Consider the following 10107-nt stretch of genomic DNA (forward strand, 5'->3'; position numbering starts at 1 on the left):
AAAGTGTGTAACTATTTATACAAAAACCACCATAGCTACTAAACGTAGGTAAGTGGTGAAAGAACAATAATTAGGATTAATAATTAAGCGACGCATAAAAAGGGCACATGCAAAATTTTATTTTGCATAGGACCTGTGATTGGTCCCGATTTAGCAGCCATGGTATTCAATATTTGCTCAACGCCTTGTTTTAATGGATATAAATATCGATAGATAGATACATAATGTTTAGTTAAAGCTTTTATTTCCCTCCAAAGGGAAGCCATAACTATGAAGGAAGGTTGAGCAATGAGTAGACAGCACTGATCCGTGCAGTTTTCAAAGTCAGAAATAATCGAAGGAGTGTCGGGCCGATTAAACCCTTAAATTACAATATAATTTTTTAAAAATACATACCATGGCATAAAATCATACAGCTGTCTCTGTTTGAAGTGTTGGTCGAGCTGAGTTGTTCCATTGCAGTCTCGTAATTGCTTGCAGTTGAAGCCACTTAAAACTAAACTAAACACTGTAATGTCCAACCACCACCCAACCATCAGAGGAATTAATTTCCCTATCATTTATCAGGTATAATTATTTGAAGTTGGCTTGATGAATGGTGTAGTGTTGTTGATGAATGGTGAATTGGTGTAGTGTTGTTGATGAATGGTAAATTGGAGTAGCGTTGGTCGATTTTCAGCCACCCTATCAGATTCAGGTTTTTCTTTTTCTTTTTCGTTTGTGTTGAATGTTAAAAACAAACATAAATAAGGAGTTATTGTAGGTGTACAAATTTATAGACGGACAGTTAATCATGTGATGTTATCATCTAAAATCAAATAAGGTTAAAGAATTTTAATTTACTGTTTTTGTTTTTAAACTCAAGACTCGAGACAATTTTTATGCCGTCCGTATCATAATTTTTATTCATTTATACGATTCTTGTCATGTTCAAGCATAACATTTATAGTTGTCTAATTAAATACAATATTTGATTTTGTCAAAACATAAAAATCATTAAGTTGAGAACTATAATAATTTCACATCTATATAACTGCAGAAGATTAATATATGATAATGATTCATATATTAATCTAAAAACGAGTTGATCCAATATTTATTCTCAAAAAATTCATATGAATTTTATTTGTATCTTATTCACATATTCATGGTCGTTAAAGTTTGATTAAGTTTTTGTTTTCCTCACTAAAGTTTTAAAAGTAACAAATTGATCATTAACGTTATTGATTTATAATAAATTGATCACTAGCCCTTAACGGCCTTGATAGAATCAGATGTCGCACGTTACAGCCACTTTGACCACTTTTTGACTGTAAAAAATGTTTTTTTATAACAAACCCTTATTTTCTTTTTCCACCTTTCCATGTTCTTGTCCTTCTTCTTCCATGCAAGAAAACTCATCAATATATCTATAAAAAGATATCCCAGCAATACCACTATCTCCCAGCCGAGTATGTGACCAACACCATCAAATGAAAGAAGCAAACAATTTGAATCTTTATTAACATTGTTGTTTTGATGGGATTCTTTTCTCTCTAATTGTGCACGAACCTTAAAGAGTAGTCAACAATCCTTGATCAAAAGACTGCAGAATGATGATACAATCTGTACACAAAGGATGCCATCATGAATGAACATGAAAGGGAGGGATCAACGCAAGAAGAAATAATTCTCATTCAAAATTTAGCATACTGCATAGGGTACATATCAAATTCCAATTCTATTTAATACAGCCAAACGTTTTCCCTAATAAAAATTACTAGAATCGACAGAAAGCTGAAGAAATACGAGCAATCTTCTTTCACAAATGGAAAGGTGTTGACCGAAGTAATAATCTGAGACAAAATCAAACATGAGAAAATCAAACAAGAAAGTTAAACTTTATAAAATAAATCAAAATTAAATAGAAATAAAAGTACTCCTTTTTATTTTGATCAGTTGAGATCGAAATTAATTGAAGTCTGTTGTTACACATTTTTCTTAAGACATATTTTCGACCACTTATTGGTGTTCCAGTTCGTTGGTCATTTGTCTCCCAGTATACAACACCTTATGATCAATTGCAGCAACACATCTGCATAGATCACGAACGAACCTTACCTTTGACGATCACCGAAAAACTAAGAAGAAAAGAATATTTTTTAAGGAGATAAAATATTTTTTCAAGAGAAGAAAATTCTTCAAATCTGAGATGTGAAAAACTATTGTTTTCTCACTATTTATAGATATTTTAAAGAGAAGTTTAATCCAACCAAATATCTTTTAATATTCAACTTTAAATAGATTAATATTTTTTAATTTGAAATATTCAAAAGATAAAATTTCTTTTATCATTCAAACTTAAATATATATATTATTTTAATTTGAAATAAACAAAAAAATATAATTATCTTTAATATTCAAAGTTAAAAATGTAACAAATATCTTTTTAAATTGACATATTCAAAGAGTAATTATCCTACTAATATTCAAATTAAATAATATATTTAATTTGTAATGGTCAAAAGATAAATTTCTTTTACTATTCAAACTTAAACAATATTATTTTAATTTGAAATATAAAAAAATATATAATTATCTTTTAATATTTAAAATTAATATAACAAATACATTTTTAACTTGATTTATTAAAAGTAATGTTATTAAAACCGAACGGGTGGCCTGTCAGGTCCGGTTAACTTCCAAAACTGGATGAGCACAGAACCGGTAGAACCGGCTGAGAACCGGGGTGAACCGGCTGAAAACCGACAAAATCGGTGTGAACCGCCAATTATCTTTTTTTCTTTAAAAAAATTAAACCAAACGACGTCATTTGTTAAATGAGCCGAGTCGAACTCGAGTACTGCTGAGCTCGACTCGAACTCGAGTACTGCTGAGCTCGACTCGAACTCGAAAACTTTAAAAGTAAGCTCAACTCGACTCAAAAACTCACGAGCTAAAAATTATCAAGTTCAACTCGAACTCGAAATATAATATTGAAACTTGAACTCGAAAATGCTTGAACTCAAAAAAATTTTAGAAGCTCGATTGAAGCCTGAAATTCGAGCTCAATTGAAGCGAACGAATAGTTCGCTCTGTGCTCACCAAAAGGTTCCATGATTTTGAATGTCAAATTACCTCTAGTATTTATAGAAGTCAGTTGGGATGCTCTTCTATGTTTCTTAGCCATGTGAGATTGTTTTGTTCTCATATTTTTACTCTTTAGACTTTTGAGATGCTCTTCTATGTTTCTTAGCCACGTGAGATTGTTTTTAAAAAAAAAATTAAACCAAACGACATCATTTGTTATGATTTTTTTCAGCCCCAAATTTATTTTTTAATTATAGTTATATAATTATATTTATTATTTAATATGTTTTACCTTAAATATTATGTTGTAGTTGATTTGAATAATTTTGTTTTACTTGATTTTATGTTTTTTAACTTATATATGTTATGACTTGTGATATTTTTATACCTTTTAATATTGTAAACTTAAAAAAATATTATATATATATTAATATTGCTTTGAATATTATATAAAATTTTTAAAAAATATTATTTTATATAAAATCCGGTTGAACCGCGGTTGAACCCGATTGAACCAGTGAACCAGTACCTTCACCGGTTCAAGGTCCGTTCCGATTTTAAAAACATTGATTAAAAGAGTAATTATCCTCCTAATATTTAAATTAAAAATTATATTTTAGTTTGCAATAGTTAAATTCATCAATTAAATTGACTCTTTTTCCAGAAGTAGGCAAGGACTGGTGACCATAGTTTTGGAACTCATTCACTATTATCTGCAAAAGCAAAACTACGGAATTAATTCCAAGGAGTCAAAAGAATGGAACGGGGCAAAATATTCGAGCGGCATAAACATGGGAGGCAAAGCATACCCAAAGGACACATTTGACGGGTCTTCAACCATCGGCTGATGCAGTGAAAGTGGAATGCATGGTTGCAGACACCTACATAAACAAAAGCGATTAAATGCCGAAGAAAGAGTTCAGGTTAAGATATATTGTAGTTTTTGTGTTGTTTCATTCACTCCTCTACTTCATGAAACCAGCAACAAAAAGCTAGTTGAAGAATGGGTCCTAAAGCTCAATCCTTGTGTTCAGTATAAACCATACTCAAACAGTCCTTGTGTTTTATATTTTCCTTCTCTTCTACATACATATTGCAAACTCAATTGTACAATCCCAACAATAAAACATGCCTAAAATATAACCATTGAGAATATATACGTGAGAGCAATGTTTCAAGGAGTGCAAAAAGGAAACACACCCCACGCAACAGTGCATTCCTCACTGGTAGCGCTTGCTTGGTTGGCTTGGCATTCAAATTGTTTGATTCTTACTCTTGATGGTGTTGGTCACATACTTGGTTGGGAGATAGTCGTACTGTTGGGATATATTTTTATAGATATATTGATGATGTTTCTTGCAAGGAAGAAGATGAAAGACAAGAAGATGGAAAGGTAGAAAAAAGAAATGGGGGTTTGTTATTAAAAACAAATTTTTTAGAGTCACAAAGTGGTCAAAGTGGTTGTAACGTGTCAATTTATTATAAATCGATAACGTTAGTGATCAATTGTTTACTTTTGAGACTTCAGTAGGTAAAACAAAAACTTATTAAAACTTTAGTGACTATCTATGTAGTTTACCCTAATTGATTAGGGATAATTATAATAATCAATAATATTATTCAATGATATTAATATCGGTAAATTATGCTTTTAGTACCTAACTATTAGTTTTAAAAGTTAGTATTTTGTTTCATTTTAGTATACTGTTCAAAATTTTACGTTAAATTTTGAAGAAAATATTTAAAAGTTTAGGTACACGCAAATTGTGATAATAATAAATTCAATAATCAAAACATTATGTCCATACAATATGCCTATAACACTATTACTAACAAGAGGTAGATGAGAAGACTCACGAATTTTCTTGTCATATTGACGAGAATCACATGCTACCGCCTACCTCATCCACTGAGTTGACTCAATAGCTAGGGGCGAATGTGTAATGGCTCTTCTGGATGTACACGAATCCATAGGAGAGCCATTGCATATTCATTATTTTGAGAAAATGTTAAATTTAGTTTAATTAACTAATGATAATAGGAAAAAATAAGAAAACTTGTACACTTAAATATTTTAAAATTGAATATTAAAATTTTGGACCCTATTTTTAAATTTCTAGATCCGTCTCTATTAACCAGCTACTAAAAACCAGACATCCCTAGAGCTGTAAAAGAGATTGAATTTCATGATTCAGACCATCCACGAACGTACATCACTTATCACCCTGTCCTGATGTAATCAGCTGTGTCTTCAAGACTTCAAGTGTGAGAACTTCTTTCTCCTTTCAAGTTAAATAATCATGATGGATATACTTCTTTAATTTTGTCAGGAAAAACTGTTGCGAAAGACGGCTATCGGATAGAGCAAAATTGCAACTGATAATTTGAGAAAATAAAGATGAAGATAAAAGAGACACAAAATTTACGTGGAAAACCCTTAAATAATATAGGGTAAAAATCACGGACAACGGTAGAAGAATTTCACTATGAAAAAATAGGAATTACAACTTCTTTCGATCTACCAAGGAGAAAACAATGATAATTCTCTCTTGATAAAAAAGGAGAAAACAACTCTCAAGAAACTCTCTAAATTCTCTAGTATTGGAAGAAAGCTAGAATGCTTTGGGATGATTTTGAAGCTAAATGAGCTAGGGTATTTATAGTTGAAGCTTAAGGACTAATTTGTAAATACCATAAATTACAATGACTAAAATTTAGGATTTTACCATTTTTTCCAACAAAAATTGCACATTTCGGTGCCCCTTTTTTAATTCATTTTCTTCTTTTATTTTCTCATGCACTTTCGGTGGTGTATGTGCATTCACAAAGAATTTCAACAATCTTCCACTTGAAGATTTGATTGGAACAATCATATCTTCACACCATTCTTTCTACCTTGTACCATCATGTTGCTTACGTCTCTGACATGCCACAAGAGGATTGACACCAAGTAAATTTATCAGCGTTGATCGCCTTCGTCATGAAATCTGCTATGTTGTCTTTGGTATGGATCTTCTGTATATCTATCGTTCCTTCTTCAACCTTTTCACGAATGAAATGGTATTGAACTCGTATGTGCTTTGTCCTTGAATGAAATGATGGATTCCTTGCTAAATGCAAGGCGCTTTGACTGTCACAAAACAGAGAGGCATACTCTTGATTGTGCCCAAGCTCTTCCAATAGCATCTTCAACCAAATTGCTTCTTTACTAGCTTGTGTAGCTGCTACATATTCTGCCTCTGTTGTGGATGTAGCCACAACTGACTGCAATTTTGAAACCCAACTTACAGCTCCACCAGCAATTTTGAACACATATCCTGTAGTAGATTTGCTTTTATCCAAATCCCCTGCATAGTCAGAATCTACATACCCATTGATTAGTAAGTTTGATCCTCTGTAACATAATGCAACATTTGAGGTCCCTTTGATGTATCTCAGGATCCTCTTTACTGTATTCCAATTCCCTTTGCCTGGATACGCCATGTACCGACTAACCACTCCCGCTGCTTGTGCAATGTCTGGTCTTGTGCATATCATAGCGAACATTAAACTTCCCACTGCTGATGCATACGGTACTCGAGACATCTCAATCCTCTCTTCTTCACTGTTAGGACTTATACTGGAGGATAATTTGAAGTTAATAGGAAGAGGGGTAGAAATTGGCTTACAATCTTGCATGTTGAATCGTGACAAGATCTTCTTCAAATAATTCTTTTGTGAAAGCCAAATCTTTCTATTACTTCTGTCTCGGTGAATTTGTATCCCTAGAATCTTGTTTGCTGATCCCAAGTCCTTCATTTCAAATTCCCTAGCCAGTTGTGCCTTTAATTCTTCAATATTATCTTTGTTGGGTCCTGCAACCAACATGTCATCCACATACGATAGTAATATAACAAAATCGTTATCACCAGACCTCTTGAAATAAGCACAAGGGTCTGCATTAAGTCCGTTGTATCCAAGGCACATAATGAAGGAATCAAATCTCTTATCCAAGGCATTAAGACCGTACAGAGATTTGTTCAACCTGCAAACCAAGTTCTTCTTTTCTTTTTCTTCAAAACCTTCAGGCTGGAGCATATAAATATCTTCTTCAAGATTTCCATGAAGAAAAGCTGTTTTAACATCTAACTGCTCTAGATGTAAGTTCAATGTAGCACACATTGCCAAAACTACTCGAACTGTTGTTAGTCGAACCACAGGAGAAAATATTTCATTAAAATCAATACCTTCTTTTTTAGAATATCCTTTGACCACCAGTCTTGCATGATACCTCTCAACTTGATTGTCACCATTTCGCTTGATTTTGAAGACCCATTTGTTACCAATTGTCTTCCTTCCTTGTGGTAGTGGCACAAGGACCCATGTATTATTTTTATGAAGGGCTTCAATTTCTTCTTGCATCGCCATCATCCACAGTGAAGCATCTGAGTTGTTTATTGCCTCCTCGAATGTTGATGGCTCACCGTCCTCTGTTAAAAGACATTATGCAATATTACCTTCTATAACATAATCTGAGTACCAATTGGGACGTCTTCTCACACGATCTGATTGACGATTTGTTGGAGCTTCAGAACTATCTGGTTCTTGTTCATCATGAGATGGTTCTGCTTCAGAAGAATCTCCTTGTTCAACCTCCTTTTCCACATGTATCTGAGTAGTCTCTGACTTTTCAGCGCTATCATCTTCTTCTTTTATTTGTAGCTTATCTTCTACAAAGATAACATCCCTGTTAATGATCACTTTGCGGGTACTGGGATCCCACAAGCGATACCCCTTTACACCATCAGCATACCCCAAGAATTTTCATTTCCTGGATTTTGGATCCAGTTTTGAAATTTCTTGGGAGTTGTACATCACGTATACAATACTTCCAAATACATGGAGGTTTGAATAATCAACTGGTTTACCAGTCCACATCTTCATTGGTGTCTTCAGCTCTATTGCAGTTGATGGAGCTCGATTCACCAAATAACAGGCGGTATTGACTGCTTCTGCCCAGAATGATTTTTCTAGGCCTGCATCCCTCAACATTGCTCTTGTTCTTTCTAACAAGGTTCTGTTCATCCGCTCTGCCACTCCATTTTGTTGAGGAGTGTTCGCCACTGTGAACTGTCTTTTGATGCCTTCTTTTCTACAAAAGTCATCAAATTCTTCGCTTGTGTATTCTCCTCCATTATCTATTCTGAAACACTTGATCTTATTTCCAGAATCAAGTTCCACCCGCGCTTTGAAGATTTTGAAAGTTGAAAACACATCTGACTTCTTCTTAATATGGTACACCCAACATCTCCTAGAGTAGTCATCAATAAATGAGACAAAATATTTTGCTCCACCTAGGGATGTAACTGGTGCTTGCCATACGTCAGAATGAACCAATTCTAGAACACTTTTGCCTCTAGAATTTGACGTGTTGAATTTCAACCGGTGCTACTTACTTGTTATGCAATGCTCACACAAAGGAAGTGTTACCTTTGTTAAGCCTGGAAGTAGCTTTTGCTCCACAAGAACTTTCATTCATTGTTCTGGCATGTGTCCAAGTTTCTGATGCTATACCATTACAGAATTTGAACTACATGAGGCAACAGAGGCTTCTGCTTCAGGCAAAGTCTCTCCCTTCAGCATGTACAAGTTTGCTGCTATCTTTTCGCCTTTCAGCAACACAAGCGCTCCACGAAACACCTTCATGATTCCTTTCTGTGTTTCAATCTTGCTTGCATTATTATCCAACAATCCGTAGGATAATAAATTTTTCTTTAGGCCTTTCACGTGTCGTACATCTTGAACAACTTTAATTGTTCCATCATACATCTTTAATTTGATGGTTCCCACACCAACGATCTCTAAGGCATGATCATTGCAACTATACAGATCCTCCTTAGATAGGTTCATAATGATGGAACCATTATCTTCTTAAGGTCATGTGATATGTCGCTCCCGAATCAATGAGCCATATATCTGCAAATCTTTTTCTGCCTTCCATGGTGGTTGACGCTTCACAGCATAGAGCATCCCCATCATCTGAAGTGCTTGCGGTATTGCCTTATGGATTGGAGTTTTTATTTGGACTCCAACAATCCTTCTTCAAGTGACCCTTCTTTCCACAGTTGTAACACTTTAAATTCTTCTTACTTCTCGACTTAGATCTACCATGTTTGTGACTGCTGCTTTGGCCACGTTCCGTTGATCTCCTTCTCATCGTTGTCAACGCTTCTGCTTGTTGCAGATTTACTTGTCTGTCTTCCCTGTTCTTGCGCCGATTTTCTTCTTGTAGAACAGCACCTGCAACGTCATCGAAGACTAGACTGGTGACATTATTGTTTTTCAAGTTGATGATGAGTTGATCATACGAATCAGGTAGACTTTGAAGTAGAAGTTCAGCACGTTCTTGTTCTCCTATTTTACAGCTTAAGGTTGTAAGCTGAGAAAATAAAGTGTTCAGTGTATTTAAGTGCTCCGTCACTGAAGTAGATTTTGGCATCCGGAGAGTGTACAATTTTCTCTTAAGAAAAATTTTATTGTACAGCGATGTGGCCTCGTACAGTTTGGTGAGATGATCCAATATCTCTTTAGCTGTCTTCTTCTCCTCGATGCTTGACAATACTTCATCTGCTAATGCTAGATGAAAGTTTGCCATAGCATTCCCGTCCATTTCGATCCATTTGTTGTCATCTATGAAATCCACCGACCTTTCACTGATAGCTACTAGACAACCGTCTTTCCTCAGGACGACCTTCATCTTCAATTTCCACAATGAGAAATTTCTCCCATTGAATTTTTCAATATCAAATTTCGTTATCATAGCTTCTATTACGGATAACTCCCACTATTTCACTATCGTGAATAGTTCTCTGGAACCTTCAAAGAATGGGTAATACCTTCTTACTTTCTTATGCTGGAGGATCCACCTTTTGATGGCAACCACAAAGATAATAAGCAGATATTACACACTCAAATCTGGCTCTGATACCAATTATTGCGTAAGACGGCTATCGGATAGAGCAAAATTGCAACTGATAATTTGATAAAATAAAGATGAAG

Source organism: Hibiscus syriacus, unplaced genomic scaffold (genome assembly GCF_006381635.1).
Source record: "Hibiscus syriacus cultivar Baekdansim isolate YM2019G1 unplaced genomic scaffold, ASM638163v2 tig00113124_pilon, whole genome shotgun sequence".
Taxonomy (NCBI): Eukaryota; Viridiplantae; Streptophyta; class Magnoliopsida; order Malvales; family Malvaceae; genus Hibiscus; species Hibiscus syriacus.